This window comes from Sciurus vulgaris, assembly GCF_902686455.1.
Source record: "Sciurus vulgaris genome assembly, chromosome: 2".
Classification (NCBI taxonomy): domain Eukaryota; kingdom Metazoa; phylum Chordata; class Mammalia; order Rodentia; family Sciuridae; genus Sciurus; species Sciurus vulgaris.
In genome coordinates this window covers 129,310,702-129,328,081 of record NC_136462.1, presented here as the reverse complement: position 1 = coordinate 129,328,081, position 17,380 = coordinate 129,310,702, and the positions used below count along the sequence as shown (strand labels likewise).

Genomic DNA, 17,380 nt, shown 5'->3' with positions numbered 1-17,380 from the left:
AGTTTAATATGAGGAAAGAAGATAAGATAGGAGGGTAGAAAAGTATTTTCAATTTCAAAGGGTTAATAGCCCAAAATGCCGTGGTAACTTAGGATATTTTATTAGTGAGAAAGGGAAAGAAAAAATATAATATAAAGGAGGAGGGAGAGAATGGAATTTGGCTGTCAGCAATAGAACAAAGCAAACAGAGACAAGGGACATAGAGCAGTGGCAACAACTATACAAGACAAAATCAAAATATACTAAATAAAAAACATAATCCTCAAAATAAGAGAGTGAAAAAAATTATATCTCACAAAAAAAAGGAACAATCTTGGTGAAATGTTAAGAAATTAAGGAGTTGTTTCCACTGTAGTGGACAAAATAGTAAGCATAGGTGTTTGCGTGTCTGTACCAATTGATTTGTTTCTTCTTGAGAATTAAATAAGTGTGAGAGTATGATTCATAGGCTGTTCAGTCCTTCTTTTTTATTGTGAAGACTGAGATTTAAGACTTCCCAGTTTCCCTTTTGGGGAGATTAGCATGGTGGGCCAGACCTGTGGACCAGGTGGCAAAGCTGCTGGGTGGGGAGGTGGGTGGTGAATTAGCTTGTTGGGCAAGCTGGGCTGTGGCCAGGGTGACCAAGCAGGTAGTTGGGCCAGATGGTACCCAGTGACCTGTCAGATGGCCAGGCAGTTAAGTAGCAAGCTGGGCAGGCTGGGTAGTGAAACAGCTGACTGTCGTCCAGGTGGGCTGGGCAGCACAGTGGTGAGCTGGGCAGCTGGACTAGAGCTGGGCAGAGGAGCACTATCTGGGTCAGGGTGGTATAGGCAGTATTGTTGGCTGGATCCACCAGTGTAGGCCAAGCAGGCCAGATGGTGAAGTGGCAAGCTGAGTGGGCGTGGGTGGTGAGAAGCTGGCCAAGTCTGGCAGACCTAGACCAGGTGGATCAGGGCTGGGCAGTGGGTTCGAGCAGGTGGAGTGATGAAGCTATGTTGCTAAGCTGGGCAGGCCCGGCAGCAAAGCCGTGGCCTGGCAGCCTGGGCTAGTGGACCAGTGGCGAAGCTGCGGGCCTAGTAGCAGAGTGGGTTGACCGGTCAGGCACTGGGGATTGGAAGGAGCCCACTGATGTGGTTGGTACAGGGACTCAGCAGTTTTCCCAGAGCCAAGTGTCCTCACCACCCAACGTTTCAACCTTCCAACCCACTGTAGCTGGCCCCTCTCAGCCCTTACCAGCCACAGGACTTAAAGGACTGGGGAGAACTGGGCTCTCTGCAGCCTCTCCCAGCTATGTTCCCCTAGACAAAGTGCTCCCAGTTTGTGAATTTCCATTGGTTTACTGACCCCAGGCAAGTCCTTGCTAGTCTCAGACAGGCCCAGATGGACCCTAGCTTCAAACTTACGGATCTGGGTTTCAGTGAGGCCCTGATACACCAGAGGTAGGAGGTGTGAGACCCTGTTTCTATTTCCCAGAGGAGTTAGGGCTCAGGAGGTGGGTCCATTTCTTGGCTTTCAGGGTGCCTGGTATTCTCCCTGCGAATCTTCCAGCACTCAAATGGCAGAGAAACGTAGGCCTTCTGAGAAAAGGGGAGGGAGACTAGAGATCACTCCCCAAAATGGTGAGCTTCCAAAGACTAAGCACTCTTTTAACCTTGAAAACTGAAATTCTGTACCCATTTATTATTATCTCCCTCTATTACCCACCTCTCCCTGGTACCTGCCATTCTTTTTTAATTTGCTAATTTGACTGGTCTAGGTTGCACATGAGTAGAGTAAAGAAGTATTTGTCTTTTGTGGCCAGCTTATTCAACTTAGTATAAGTCCTTACAAATCATCCATTATAGCATATTAAAAGATTTCCTTCTTTTTTATGGTTGAATAATATTCCATTGTATGTATATGGCATTTTTTTAATCCATTCATCAACTGATAGATCCTTGGGTTACTTCTACCTTTCAGCTGTGTTTTAGGTTAAAATATTTAATAAAATCTGTTGAATTTATTTTCATAGTTACCATTTTTTGCTTAACTGGCAGTTTCCTTCTGGTATTATATGCCTTCTGCCTAAAAAACCATCTTTAACATTTCTTCTAGTGCACTATCTACCAACAGTAATTCTTTCATTGCATTAATAATAACTTGCCTATTTTTAAGGCTCTTCCATTCTTGTTTTTAAATAAAATGTAGTTTTACAACAGTCTCACATCCCAAAGAATGATTCCTGGGAAACTTCCTACAGAAATTCATCTTTTGACTTGTCTGTCTTCCCTTTCCAAAGACATCCAAAAGGAATTGAATGTTCTTTCACATTTCTTTCAATTACAATGCAGTCTCTCTGATGAAATTGGACCTACTGGGGCACTTCCTTCTTAAAGGACTGTCTTCATGCAAAGCTTTTCAAGCAGTCATGTTACTAAACTGAAAAGTTTGGAAATCAAATCTAGAAGTTTCTGACAGAAATTCAGTTTGTCTCCAAATCTCCTGAGTTGAATGACACTCTCAACTTCCACCTCCACTGACCCTGATGCTGGCTTAGCTGCTCGATTTTCTGCCTTCTTTCTGGACACATCAGCAAGCACTGGAGTGATATCTAGTACAGGACCCCAGAGAATCCAGTTTATGTTCAGTTTTCCTCAGCTGAGTGACACATTCAACTTCCACTTCTGTTAACCTAAACCAGTGCCTTCCTACGAGCCAATCTATAACCATTCATTTCCTCTGATTACATAGGTTAAAGTAATGGATTGGACAGCTAGGTACATCTAATTGTGGGGTAAAATAGTACAATCTTTATTGCTTGACTGGCAACAGTCATACATTTTCATTAAACAAATCTTGGGGTTCAGCACTTGCACAGTGTATATTATGGGTATTGTATATGTGAGCCACTCTGTTTTTCTTTCTATTCATGTGAATGAATCCTTTACATTTTATTTTCCCCTAATTTTATTGTGATAAAATACATGTAGAATTTACAACTCTAACAATTTTTAAGTGTACATGTTAGTATTATTAAATACTCTTATATTGTTATATAACCATAACTACCATCATCACAGTTATTTCCTTTAAGTGGAAACATAGCATTTATCTTTTTGTTTATTACATTTAGTGTAATAGTCTCAATATGTATCTGTGTTGTAAGTATATGTCAGAATTTTCTTTCTTGACAAGACTGAATAGTACATTTTATGGCTAGACCACATTTTACTTATTATTCCACCTATTTTCACTTTGGTTGCTTCTACATTTTACCAGTTCTGAATACTGCTACTATGAACATGAGTCACAAATACCTCCTTGAGGCCCTGCTTTCTGTTCTTTTTATTAAATTCCCTCAGAGTGAAATTACTGAATCATACAGTTAACCTATTGTTAAAATTTTGAGGAATTACCATACTCTTTCCACAGTAGTTGTGTCATCATACATTCTTACCAATGGTGCACAAAGATTCCAATCTCATTGCATCCTTGCCAACATTTTTAATTTTCTGCTTCTTTGATAGTACCTACCCTAATGACTTTGAGGCTGTATATTAGTGTGGTTTGATTTGCATTTCCATAATGGTTATTGATGCTGAGTATCTTTTTGTGTGCTTTTTAGTCATTCACGTATTTCTTTAAAGAAATGTATTTAAATATTTTGTATTTAAATATTTAGTCAGATTGTATTTAGTTGTTGAATTTTAGAGTTTATATATTGTAAACTTTAATTCTTTACTAATACATCATTTGCAACTATATTGCCCCATTCCATTAGATGACTTTTTACTCAGTTGATAGTGTTTCCTTATGTACAACATTTTCTTCCATGTTCTTTGCAGCATTATTCATAATAGCCAAAACTTGGAAACAGCCAAAGTGTTCACTGGCAGATAAAATGGTTAAATAAATTGTGAAATATAGGTTTATATATTTTAGTGGAATATTTTCAGCCTTAAAAGGGAGATTCTGCTATTTACAACAACATGGATCAACTTGGGGGATATTATATTAACTGAAATAAACCAAACAGAAAGAAAAATACCATATGAACTTGCTTCCTTGTGGAATCTTAAAAAAAAAGAAAAAAAAAACTCAAATACATAGAAACAATAGAAAAGTGTTTTACATCGTGGCACGGAACATGGTGAGATGAAAACCTAACGGCACAAAGAGTAAACTATGTAGGATATTCAAGATCTAATGGACAGAGGTTTCAAGATGGCGGACTAGAGGGTGGCTGCGTTTCATGTTGCTCCAGGACTCAGGATTCAAAAGAGGAGAGATATTGAGAGACTTGGGACCAACTCAAAGCAGCCGGGGGAGTCTCTCCCATTGGGAAGGCATCCCGGATGGGGCGGTAGTCCTGGAACGCAGGGAACTTTGTGAAGTAGAGTTGCCCAACGAGACACCCCTCCCACCGCTGGAGCAGTGAACTCTGACAACTGGGAGCATCGTAGAGGAGGCTGCTCAGCACAGCGCTTGGACTCGGAGTAATCACTGGGGCTCCAGGCAGTGGCCCAGAGGAGGAGCTACACAGCGAGCTGTTTGGACTCAGAGCAACCGCTTCTGAACACGGGGGGGGGGTGCTGCCCAGAGGAGGAGGAGGAGGGCGGCGGGTTGCTGGGACTCAGAGTGACTGCATCAGAGCTCCGGGCAGCTGCTCAGAGGAGGAGGTGAGTGGTGAGATGTTTGGACTCAAAGCGACCGCTCCTGAACACCGGGGGGCTGCCCAGAGGAGGAGGAGGAACGGGGCGGGTCACTTGGACTCGGAGTGACTGCACCAGTGCTACGGGCAGTTGTTGGGAGGAGGAGGCACGCAGTGAGTTGCTTGGACTCCTAGCGACTGCACTGGAACACTGGGTGGCCGTCCGGAGGAAGAGACATGCGGCGGGTCACTGGGACTCAGAGCAACTGTATGGGGCTCCAGGTGGCTGCTCAGAGGAGGGGCTGCATAGCCAGGCGATTAGGTGCAGAGCAGGGTCCCAGGACCTAGGAGGCTTCTTGGTGAAGAGCCGCACAGAGACACACTTAGGGGTGGAGTGAAGGTTCCTGGACTGCAGGCAGATTCTCTGAGGAGGGGCAGCCTAAGGAGACTCATCTGCGTAGTGTGAGGCTCCCAGGCCCAGGAGGTAGGTCCAGGACCCTGGGAACGTTGCAGAGGAAGGCAGCCCAGCCCAGGCGGTAGTTGTAGATTGAGGGGAACCTCTAGGAGGGAACTGACCAGTGAGACCTCCCCCACCGGCTAAGTCTTCCCTGCCCGGTGAGGTTTTCCCACAAGGATGGTAAAACCAGAGACTCAGGCCCAAACAGACCTTGCCTCAGCCCGCAGCCTAGTTCCCCTTTGAATGACCATTGGTCAACAAGTGGAGGCACCTCTGCCCACTAGGAGGGAATATACCCCACCTGAAGGCCACCACCACTAGAGAGGCAGCTTCCTTGTGGAGCACCACATTATCAACTTCCTCCAAGACTTCAGGCTACTGAAGGCTAAGAGGGGATATACTAGAAATCTTCAGGGACATTATAAGTCAATAGAGGAAATCTGCAATATCTTAGCAGTCCACTGATACCTGAACAATATGAGAAAACAAGGGAAGAAAATGCCCCAAACAAATCTAGATGTTATATCAACAAAATCCAATGACAGCATGGCAGAAGAAATGACAGAAAGGGAGTTCAGAATGTACATAATTAAAATGATCAGAGAAGCAAACGATGAGATGAAAGAGCAAATGCAGGCACTGAATGATCACACCAATTAACAGTTAAAAGAGCAAATACAGGAAGCAAGAGATCATTTCAATAAAGAGTTAGAGATATTAAAAAAAAACAAACAGAAATCCTTGAAATGAAGGAAACAATAAACCAAATTAAGAACTCCATAGAAAGCATAACCAATAGAATACAACACCTGGAAAACAGAACCTCAGATATTGAAGAAAAAATATTTAACCTTGAAAACAAAGTTGACCAAACAGAGAAGATGGTAAGAAATCATGAACAGAATCTCCAAGAACTATGGGATATCATGAAAAGGCCAAATTTAAGAATTATTGGGATTGAGGAAGGCACAGAGAAACAAACCAAAGGAATGAACAATCTATTCAATGAAATAATATCAGAAAATTTCCCAAATCTGAAGAATGAAATGGAAAATCAAGTTCAAGAGGCTTATAGGACTCCAAATACACGAAATCACAACAGACCCACACCAAGGCACATTATAATGAAAATACATAACATACAAAATAAAGACAGAATTTTAAAGGCTGTGAGAGAAAAGAACCAAGTTACATTCAGGGGGAAACCAATACAGATATCAGCAGATTTCTCAATCCAGACCCTAAAAGCTAGAAGGGCCTGGAACAACATTTTTCAAGCCCTGAAAGAAAATGGATGCCAATAAAGAATCTTATACCTAGCAAAACTTACCTTCAAATTTGACGATGAAATAAAATCCTTCCATGATAAACAAAAGCTAAAAGAATTTACAAAAAGAAAGCCAGCATTACAGAACATTCTCAGCAAAATATTTCATGAGGAAGAGATGAAAAACAAAGAAGCAAATCAGCAAAGGGAGGAATTATTCTAAAGAAATTGTCAAATAAAGGAGGAACCAAGTCGTGTCAAAAAAATAAATAAATAAATAAAATTTTTAAAATGAACCAAATGACTGGGAATACAAATCATATCTCAATAAAAACCCTGAATGTTAATGGCCTGAATTCATCAATCAAAATACATAGACTGGCAGATTGGATTAAAAAGAAAGATCCAACAATATGTTGCCTGCAAGAGACTCACCTCATAGAAAAAGATACCCATAGACTAAAGGTGAAAGGATGGGAAAAAACATACCATGCACATGGACTCAGCAAAAAAGCTGGAGTATCCATCCTCACTTCAGATAATATGGGCTTCAAGCCAAAGTTAGTCAGAAGGGATAAAGAAGGACATTTCATACTGCTTAAGGGAAGCATAAATCAGCAAGATATAACAATCATAAACATCTATGCCCCAAACAGTGGCTCATCCATGTATGTCAAACAAATCCTTCTCAATTTCAGAAACCAAATAGACCATAACACAATAATACTAGGTGATTTTAACACGCGTTTCTCACCACTGGACAGATCTTCCAAACAAACACTGAATAAAGAAACCATAGATCTCAATAACACAATCAATAATTTAGACTTAACGGACATTTATAGAATATACCATCCAACCAAGAGCAATTACACTTTCTTCTCAGCAGCACATGGATCCTTCTCTAAAATAGACCATATATTATGCCACAAAGCTAATGTTAGCAAATACAAGAAGGTAGAGACACTACCTTCTATTCTACCAGATCATAATGGATTGAAGTTAGAAATAAATGAAAGAGTAAAAAACAAACTACTCCAACACCTGGAGATTAAACAATATGCTATTATATGATGAATGGATAACAGAAGATATTAGGAAGGAAATTAAAAACTTCTTAGAGGTAAATGAGAACAAAGAAACATCATATCAAAATCTCTGGGACACTATGAAAGCAGTACTTAGAGGGAAATTTATTTCATGGAGCGCATTTAATAAAAGAAGTAAAACTCAACAAATAAACGACCTAACACTACAGCTCAAAGCCCTAGATAAAGAAGAACAAACCAGCACCAAAAGTAGTAGAAGACAGGAAATAGTTAAACTCAGAGCTGAAATCAATGAAATTGAAACAAAAGAAACAATACAAAAAATTGACAAAATAAATAGTTGGTTCTTCGAAAAAATAAACAAAATTGATAAACCTTTAGCCACACTAACAAAGAGAAGATGAGAGAAAACCCAAATCACTAAAATTCGGAATGAACAAGGAAATATCACAACAGACAGGATTGAAATACAAAACATAATTAGAAGCTATTTTGAAAATCTATACTCCAACAAAATAGAAAATTTCGAAGACATCAACAGGTTTCTAGAGACATATGAATTGCATAAACTGAACAAGGAGGACATACACAATTTAAATAGACCAATTTCAAGTAATGAAATAGAAGAGGTCATCAAAAGCCTACCAACAAAGAAAAGTCCAGGACCTGATGGGTTCTCAGTCGAGTTATACAAAACCTTTAAAGAAGAGCTCATTCCAATACTTCTCAAAGTATTCCATAAAATAGAAGAGGAGGGAACCCTCCCAAACTCATTCTATGAAGCCAATATCACCCTGATACCTAAACCAGACAGACACATCGAGGAAAGAAAATTTCAGACCAATATCCTTAATGAACATTGACGCAAAAATTCTCAACAAAATATTAGCAAATCTCATACAAGAATAATCAAGAATAAAATTGATTTTACAATGTCTATAAATCCAGACTGTGAGACATCTAATGTTTTTGTCTTATTTATTTCATAGAATTTTTACTTGCTCATTTTTCAATAATGTGGGAAAAAATACTTTTAGGACAATACCTTAGTGTATTTTGTGTTCAGGTACATAGTGAATCATTCATTCTTACCATGGTTGTCAAAGGGATATGTAAGTATCTTGTCTTTAAAAGTATTTACCTTATTCCCACAGGTCAATGTAGATCAAGGTGAGCTACTCTTGAGAAGTAACATGAAGGAGAGTTCTGAGAATAATTCTGCTAATTCATCTTCCACATATTACCATAGGTTGATATGAGAATTCACTGGTGGTAAGCATATTATTCTGAAAATAATGACATTTTCCCTAGGGAATCACATCAATCCAATGACACTGACCCCTGGCTATGCTAGGCAGCTATAGGACTGATCATTAATTATGATGCAGGGCTCCATGAGTGTAGGTCCATGTGACCCAGGGAGACAGAAAGGTGAGTACTCATTATCTGCCACATCCCTCAGGCTCAGGGTCCCTCTTATTAAATGTGCCTGGACCAATGATGACTTACAAAACTGGATCTCATTGGAATCTGAACAAAATGAGTGAACAAACCACTTCTGTGAGCTGAGGTCCAGCACCCTGTTAGGCAGACATGTGGGGGGATTTCAGGTATTCAGGCAGTAAGTCCCACAGGGACTAAAGTATTTGAAAGCTATCCTGGCTGCATCTGTTGAAAGAAATGGATTAGACAGTTGTCTATTAAAATTTGCTGGTGGGGTAAAACTCGAAACTCTTTGAGTGTTTGGCTTATAGCATCCATACACTATAGTGAACAGACACTTAAAAACAACAGATGATGGGGCTGGGGTTGTAGCTCAGTGGTATAACATGGTAGTGGAAGAATAGATACTATACTCTGTAGAATCTTAACAGTATATTTTAATTTGCTGCCAACTCAATCACTACAATTGGATTGTTCTTTTTTATTTATTTCTTTTATTTTTTCTATAAGCATAGAAACTAATTTCAGACATGTTTTAATGCTGACATCAACTACAGGCTACTTAAACATTTTTAGCTATGAATGTACTTTAAATAACTGTGTTTTCAAATAGGATACTTTCCTGTATCCTGTCAGATAGGATACTTTCCTGTATCCTGTCAATATTTTCTATTTCATTGAAAGAGATATCCTAATTATAATAACTTATTTGAAGTAGATGTGCTGGGGAAACTTCAAAATGGATACTTCATAAAATATTATTTTTATATTCATGATCAAAGATGTGATGTTTTGTCACACAGGTGGTCCAGTGCATTATGTGAATTGTTATAATTGCTTATAACTAAATTCATTAGCACAGTTTTGTTTCACAACTTCCCTTATTTCCCCTGTACTTTCTAGATTAAGTACTGGAATTCCCTGGAATCTCATTGCAAAACCAGTGCAGTACTGACTTTGTGACCTGTGTTAGCTCCCTGTGAAGGATCAACATAACATACTCCTGAGGTAACGTCCAATTTTAGTGAATTTATTTCTGAGGGTTATTTTTATTATTTTTAAGTAGAATTAAATAGGTTTATAAAGTGTTGGTGTATTGATTAATAATTATCAACTTGATTGGATTAAGAGATACAGATGATTAAGAGGCCTCTGGCTGTGTCAATGAGGGCGTGTCTAGGAATGATTGGAATGTGGGATAGTGAACTGAAGTGGAGACCTCCCTAAGCATGGGCAGTACCACCCAATAGGATAGAATAAAAGTTGGAAGAACAAGGAAGCAGATACAGATGTAAGCTCAGCTCTTCTTGAATGGGTTCTTGATTACTGCTTCCTAATTGTTTGAGGATATCAAACTCTTGCCTCTTCACTCTTCCAAAATAGACTCCGCCAGTGATTCTCCAGGTAGTTTCCAGAAGCCTTGGTCTCAGAGTAGGGTCGCACTGTGGATCTTTCTTTTTCTGGGGCTTCCATGCCTTGGACTGCACAGCAGCTGGTTCTTCCAGCTCTCCAGCTGCAGACGGCCATTGTGGACTAGCTAGCTTCTGGTCGTGTAAGCCAATCTAATCCCCTTTTTGTAATCATACTTCCTATTGATTCTGTTCCTCTAGAGAGCCCTGACTAATTCAGTTGGTTAATAACAGTATTGAACATTAATAATCTGAAAATTTATCTGAGCCTTCAGTCTCCTTTATGCTTTTTTTTTCTACTTTGTATAACATCTGAAACATTCTACAAAGATTATAAATTAGTGTATTTCATACAGGTTAATAGTGATAACTGCTATTGTGCAGTTGTAAAAACTGAACATATCTGCTTCTTATATTCCCAGATTCTTTCCCCATGACAACATGGAGCAAAAACTAGGTTTCAAATGAACAAATTTTTTCCTTCCCTGTGTCAACACATAAAGCAAAAGTACTGGGAATAATTCAGCCTCTCTTTCTTATTGGCCAATGGAAATTCTTTTATGGTAAGTGTTTTGTCCTGAAAATATAGACATTCTTCTTAGGGAAACACAATATTCTAATGACACTGGACCCTGGCTATGTTCGGTGACTGTGGGGCTTATCACTGACTCAAATGCTGGTCTGCATAATTGAAGAGTGTGGTTCAGAGTGTCTCAGGGTGACAAAAACCTGGGTGAGCAGTACCTGATACATACCTCAGGCTCTGAGTCCCTCTTATTAAATGTGCCTGGACCAATGATGACTTACAAAAATGGATCTCGTTGGAATCTGAACAAAATGAGTGACCAAACCACTTCTGTGATCTGAGGTCCAGCATGGGGACCCTGCTAGGCAGACCTGTGGAGGGAGTTTAAGTGGTCATTAGCTATTCAAAGCAAATTAATTGTACAGAAGTCTATAAACACCCAATTGTAGAATTGTAGAATGACAGGTTTTTTTTTTTGGTTTTTTTTTTTTTTTTTAAGAGCTTGACTGGTGCCATCTATATACCTAATAATAGAGTTGAGAGAAACAGGACTTGACTGGTGAGGCAAACAGGAAATTAGTGTGCCTACCCTTGGGTCTTCTGACATTTGTCTGAGCTACCTAAGTCTTCTGGCTGATGGTTTGTCTTTTGTATGTAATGAGATGTTTAATATTCAAGGATATTAAAGATATTTTACTTTTTATTTTCTATTAAGTAAAACATTTACACTGAAATTTAAGAAAGGGTACTGTATGTGGAGTCAAGTAGTGGATTTTAATTTTTTTGCAGATTTAGGCACTAGGCTTGGACAAGTGTCTTTTCACTTTTTCCTATCAAAAAGGAAATGATTTTATACATTAGTACTGCCTTCAAATATATGCTCCATCAAACATTTTAGATGTGAAAGGGGTATGTTTAAAATTCATTTTACATGAACTTATTGGTCACAAATACCTGTCCTCAATATCTTCCACTGTGTTGAAAGAGATATTCTCATTATAATAAATAATTTGAAGTGGATATGCTGGGGAAATTTTGAGACTAACATATTATAAAATATTATTTTATATAATTGTGACCCAAGATGGAAGCTTAATTGTGTTTGTCATACAGATGGTCCAATGAATGTCTTATGTGAATTCTTTAAATTCAATGTAATTCAGTAATCCATTAGCAATTTTTTTTCTCAGCTTCCCTAATTCCCCTTACTATCGTCAGTTAGGCATGATAGAATCCTTGGAATCCCACCACTGTACCAGTTAGGTGCTGAATCTGTCACTTGTACCCGCTCCTTTATCTGGGAATGATGAAAACAATATACTCCTAAGGTTACAACATATTTTTAGTAAATTCTTGTGTAGTTTTAGTATTATTTTTTAAATTATCAAAAATTTAATTTTGTAAATAGTAAGTTAATAGAAATAGCATCAAGCATTATGAAGCTGAGCTAAGACATCACTATTTTTACGATTTTGTGCTTTTTTTCTACTTTGATTGTAAATGAGTATAATTTATGTAGAAGTTAATAGTGAAACCTCCTATTCCATGCAAATGTGAAAAAAATGAATGGTATACTTTTCATATTCCTATATGAATATTCTCTTCCTGCAGGTCAGTGCAGACCAAGACCTGCATGCAATTCATCTGGATGAATTTATTCCTTCATTTGTGTTGCCACATGAAGGAAAGTCTTGGAAATCATTTAGCCTCTTATCCTCAAGAGCCAGTGGGATTTCTCACAAAGTAAGCATTTTGTCTGAACATACTGATGAAACCACAAAGCTCCAATAGCACTGGCCCCTGGCTGTGCTAGGCAGCCATGGGGTTGGTCTGCATGATTAAAGAATGTGGGTCAGTGTGTCCCAGGGTGAATGAATCTGAGTGGACAATGTCTACCACATACCTCAGGCTCAGGGTTCCTTTCATTAATGTACCTGGACCAATGATGACTTACAAAATGGATCTCGTTGGAATCTGAACAAAATGAGTGACCAAACCACTTCTGTGAGCTGAGTGGTCCAGATTGGGGACCCTACTAGGCAGACATATGGGGGAACTTCAGATGTTCAGGTAGTAGGTTCCCCAGGGCTGAGGGGAATTGAAAGCTTCCTAATTGTATAGCTTAGTTAAAATGAATTGGATATTTGTTTATAGATATCCAATTGTGGAATATAATAGCTACCCCTTTGTTGTTTGACTGACAGCATCTATATACTGGCTTGGAGATCAGCACCTGAGTAGGGAACACTGTGGGAAACAGTTTGCCTATACTTGAGCCATTTATACTATATTGTTTGATGAGGCATTCTTCTCAGTGGGAATATTCTACTAAGGTCCTAGTAAATGGCCTTGAAAGAAGTGATGAGTTTTTATTTGGCCTTTATCACTTAAATTTAAAAAGTGTTATGGAACATGCAATGTTTGTTGTTTTGAAAGAGTTAATGGCATGTTTTAGTTCGATCACGCATATGGTCACAAGTGTCATGTTTTGTTTTCCCTGTGTTTGGGGCCCAGTATTCTACATGGTTGAGGGAGAATGCAAATCTTGCATGAAGAATTTTTTTTAATTTATTTTTATTGTAAACAAATGAGATATATGTTGTTTCTGTTTGTACATGGAGTAATAGCATACCATTTGCGTAATCATACATTCACATAGGGTAATGAGGTTAGATTCATTCTGTTATTTCTTCCTTCCCCCCAACCCCTCCCACCCCTCTTTTCCCTCTATACAGTCCATCCTTCCTCCATTCTTTCCCCCCTCCCATCCCCCATTATGTGTTATCATCCGCTTATCAGTGAGATCATTCCTCTTTTGGATTTTTGAGATTGGATTATCTCGCTTAGCATGATATTCTCCAATTTCATCCATTTGCCTGCAAATGCCATAATTTTATTATTCTTTATAGCTGAGTAATATTCCATTGTGTGTATATATATCACAGTTTCTTTATCCATTCATCAATTGAAGGACATCTAGGTTGGTTTCACAGTCTGGCTATTGTGAATTGAGCAGCTATGAACATTGATGTGGCTGTATCTCTGTAGTGTGCTGATTTTAAGTCCTTTGGGTATAGGCCAAGAAGTGGGATAGCTGGGTCAAGTGGTGGGTCCATTCCATGTTTTCTAAGGGATCTCCACACTGCTTTCCAGAGTGGCTGCACTAATTTGCAACCCCACCAGCAATGTATGAGTGTACCTGTTTCCCCACATCCTCTCCAACACCTATTGTTGCTTGTGTTCTTGATAATCGCCATTTTAATTGGGGTGAGATGGAATCTTAGTGTAGTTTTGATTTGCATTTCTCATATTACTAAAGATGGTGAACATTTTTTCATATGTTTGTTGATTGCTTGTAGATCTTCTTCTGTGAAGCATCTGTTCATATCCTTAGCCCATTTGTTGACTGTGTTATTTGTATTCTTGGTGTAGAGTTTTTTGAGTTCTTTATAGATTCTGAAAATTAGTGCTCTATCTAAAGTATGAGTGGCAAAGATATTCTCCCACTCTGTAGGCTCTCTCTTCACATTGCTGATAGTTTCCTTTGCTGAGAGAAAGCTATTTAGTTTGAATCTATCCCAGTTATTGATTCTTGCTTTTATTTCTTGTGCTATGGGAGTCCTGTTGAGGAAGTCTGGTCCTAAGCCAACGAGTTGAAGATTTGGACCTACTTTTTCTTCTATAAGATGCAGGGTCTATGGTCTGATTTCAAGGTCCTTGATCCATTGTGAGTTGATTTTTGTTCTGGGTGAGAGATAGGGGTTTAGTTTCATTCTGTTGCATATGGATTTCCAGTTTTCCCAGCACCATTTGTTGAAGAAGCTATCTTTTCTCCATTGCATATTTTTGGCAACTTTGTCTAGTATGAGAAAATTGTATTTATTTGGGTTTGTGTCCATGTCCTCTATTCTGTACCATTGATCTACCTCTCTATTTTGGTGCCAATACCATGCCGTTTTTGTTACTATTGCTTTGTAGTATAGTTGAAGTTCTGGTATTGCAATATCCCCTGCTTCATTTTTCCCGCTAAGGATTGCTTTAGCTATTCTGGGTTTCTTATTCTTCCAGATGAATTTCATGATTGCTTGCTTTATTTCTGTAAAGGTACGTCATTGGGATTTTAATTGGAATTGCATTGAATCTGTATAGCACTTTAGGTAGTATGGCCATTTTGACAATATTAATTCTTCCTATCCAAGAACATGGGAGATCTTTCCAGCTTCTAAGGTCTTCCTCAATTTCTTTCTTCAATGTTTTGTAGTTTTCCCAAGTAGTTTTTTTTTTTAAGCTATTGCAAGTGGAGTTGTTTTCCTCATTTCCCTTTTAACTGTTTCATTGCTTGCGTATAAAAATGCTTTAGATGTATGCGTGTTGATTTTATTGCCTGCTATTTTGCTGAATTCATTGCATGAAGAATTTTAAACTATAAAATGGTGGACTGATATTCATTTCTTCAGCCATTTTCATATTTAAATGGAGATTTTAGTTTTAATGAGTGATCCTGAAGGAGATTTTTGGGGAGACTTTGACAACAACGTCTTAGAAAATAATTGACCTTCTATATTCCTCTGTTCTAAATAGTGAATGTAATTTTCTTGACATGTAGGTTGTCAAGTACATACCTATGGTTAGTTTCTTGAAATCCCTTAAGAGTAAACATTCAATTGGGAAGGTATTGTTCTTCAACTTCCCTGCCTTCCCCTGTGCTTTGAAAGAGAAAAGAAACATTAGAATTTCTTAGAATTATTTCTGCTGTGATGGGATATTGCCATCAGTGACTCCATCTTGCTTTATTCTTATTTCTCATTCACAGGATATATTCTTTACTCTGTGTTCTAGACTCAAGACAAAAGTAGACTTTCAGGAGATTATCACCTGTGGTCAGTGCTTGTTATGGTTTGGATGTGAGGTGTCCCCCAAAGCTCACATGTGAGACAATGCAGGAAAGTTTGGAGGAGAAAGATTGGGTTGTAAGAATCTTAACCCAATCAGTGAATTAATCCCTGGTGGGAATAATTGAAGTTGTAGCGTGCAGCTGGAGGAGGTGGGAATCAACTATGGGGTATATATTCATATCTGGAGATTTGAGTTTCTGCTTTCTGATGATGCCAGCTGCTTCCCTCTGCCACTGTCTTCTGCCTTGATGTTCTGCCTCACCTTGAGCCCAGAGGAATGGAGCTGGCCTTCTGTGAACTAAGATTTCTGAATTCATGAGCCCTCAAATAAACCTTTCCTCCTCTATAATTGTGCTGATGAGAAAATTTAGTCACAGCAGCGAAAAAACTGACTAAAACAGTGCTGGACTGTCTTAACTCATGTTCCTAGGAAATGCTGCTTTCTTCATGTCATCCCTAATCTATTTCTCATATAAATATTCCCCTATTCCCAAAGACTTTAAGGTGATACCTGAGACATTAAAATGTCGGGCTCCTTCGAGATTATTAGCATTCTCAGTAAATTCTATTTTCTTTATCCCTAATGTACATCTCTCAGGCAATGATTTTTTCCATGTGACAAGGTTCCTAACCTGAGGTTGGTAATACTACCATAACATTGAAATACTGAGTTAATCATTTTTTATCAACTTCTATATCTATGAAGGATCAGAACACCAATTTCCAAAATAACATGGCAATGTGTGTGTGTGTGTGTGTGTGTGTGTGTGTGTGTGTGTGTGTGTTGCTGAAACTTGAACTGAGGGCATCACACATGCTAAGCACTGAACTATACCCCCAGCCAAAATTTTTGACAAGTGCATTTTTCAGTCTGGGGTTGAAGTGCAGTAATTGTGTCATCTTAGTGTGCCTGAAACCCTAGGTTTGATTTCTAGCCTCACAAACAAATGAATAAATGCAGACATATTTTTATTGGTCATTTTATGCTGTAAGCAATCAGGAATGCAATTGCTTTTATAAAGTCTGTGAATCCAAATAGTGTGAGGTATTAATAATCTGCTGAGACATTTGATGTTTCTGTCTCTTTATTTCAGGAATAAATAAATTCTTCTATGAATGTGGGGAAAATGCTAGTAGGATAATGTACTAGTATATTCTATGTGCAGATATATAGTGAACTATCCAGTCTTTCCATAATCAATGAATGTATATATAAACTTACCATCGTTACATATGCAATTGACCCTGCTTATCTGTGAGTCCCACATCTGTGATTCAGTCAGATATTTGGGGAAAAAATCGGTATTGAACAAGTACTATAGACTTGTCATTATTCTCTAAACAGTACAAATAATCACAAGTTAAGAAGTATTTATATTTATTTGGGTATTATAAATAATCTAGAGATGGTTTAGTGTATTTGGGAGGCTTGGGTTATATGCACTGCTTTATTTTATATAAGGGACTTGAGCATCCTCAAATTTTGGTGTCTGCTTCATGTCCTTGGACTAAACTCCCAAGGTTACTGAAGAACGAAGATATTTGCTGTATTTCTACAGTTCAACATGGACCAACAGTGGATTGTATGAAAAAGTTTATTCCTTCCTCTTGCAAGGTAACATGGAAGAGAGTTTGGGAAGAATTCTGCTTAATTATTCTCAAGTGCTTCTGTTCCCAGTTTAATGTGATAATTTGCTCTTGATAAGCATTGTGTCCTGAAAATAC

The 17,380-nt window shown here is 38.5% G+C and overlaps 1 long non-coding RNA gene across 1 annotated transcript; it reads left to right on the top strand.

Annotated features, from left to right (window-relative positions):
- The first annotated feature begins 8,560 nt into the window (after window positions 1-8,560).
- On the top strand, window positions 8,561-17,351 carry LOC306650446. Its single transcript, XR_013760929.1, has 5 exons — window positions 8,561-8,654; window positions 9,729-9,833; window positions 10,657-10,797; window positions 12,372-12,503; window positions 17,215-17,351. It is a non-coding gene; the product is annotated as an uncharacterized lncRNA (long non-coding RNA).
- Window positions 17,352-17,380: the final 29 nt, after the last annotated feature.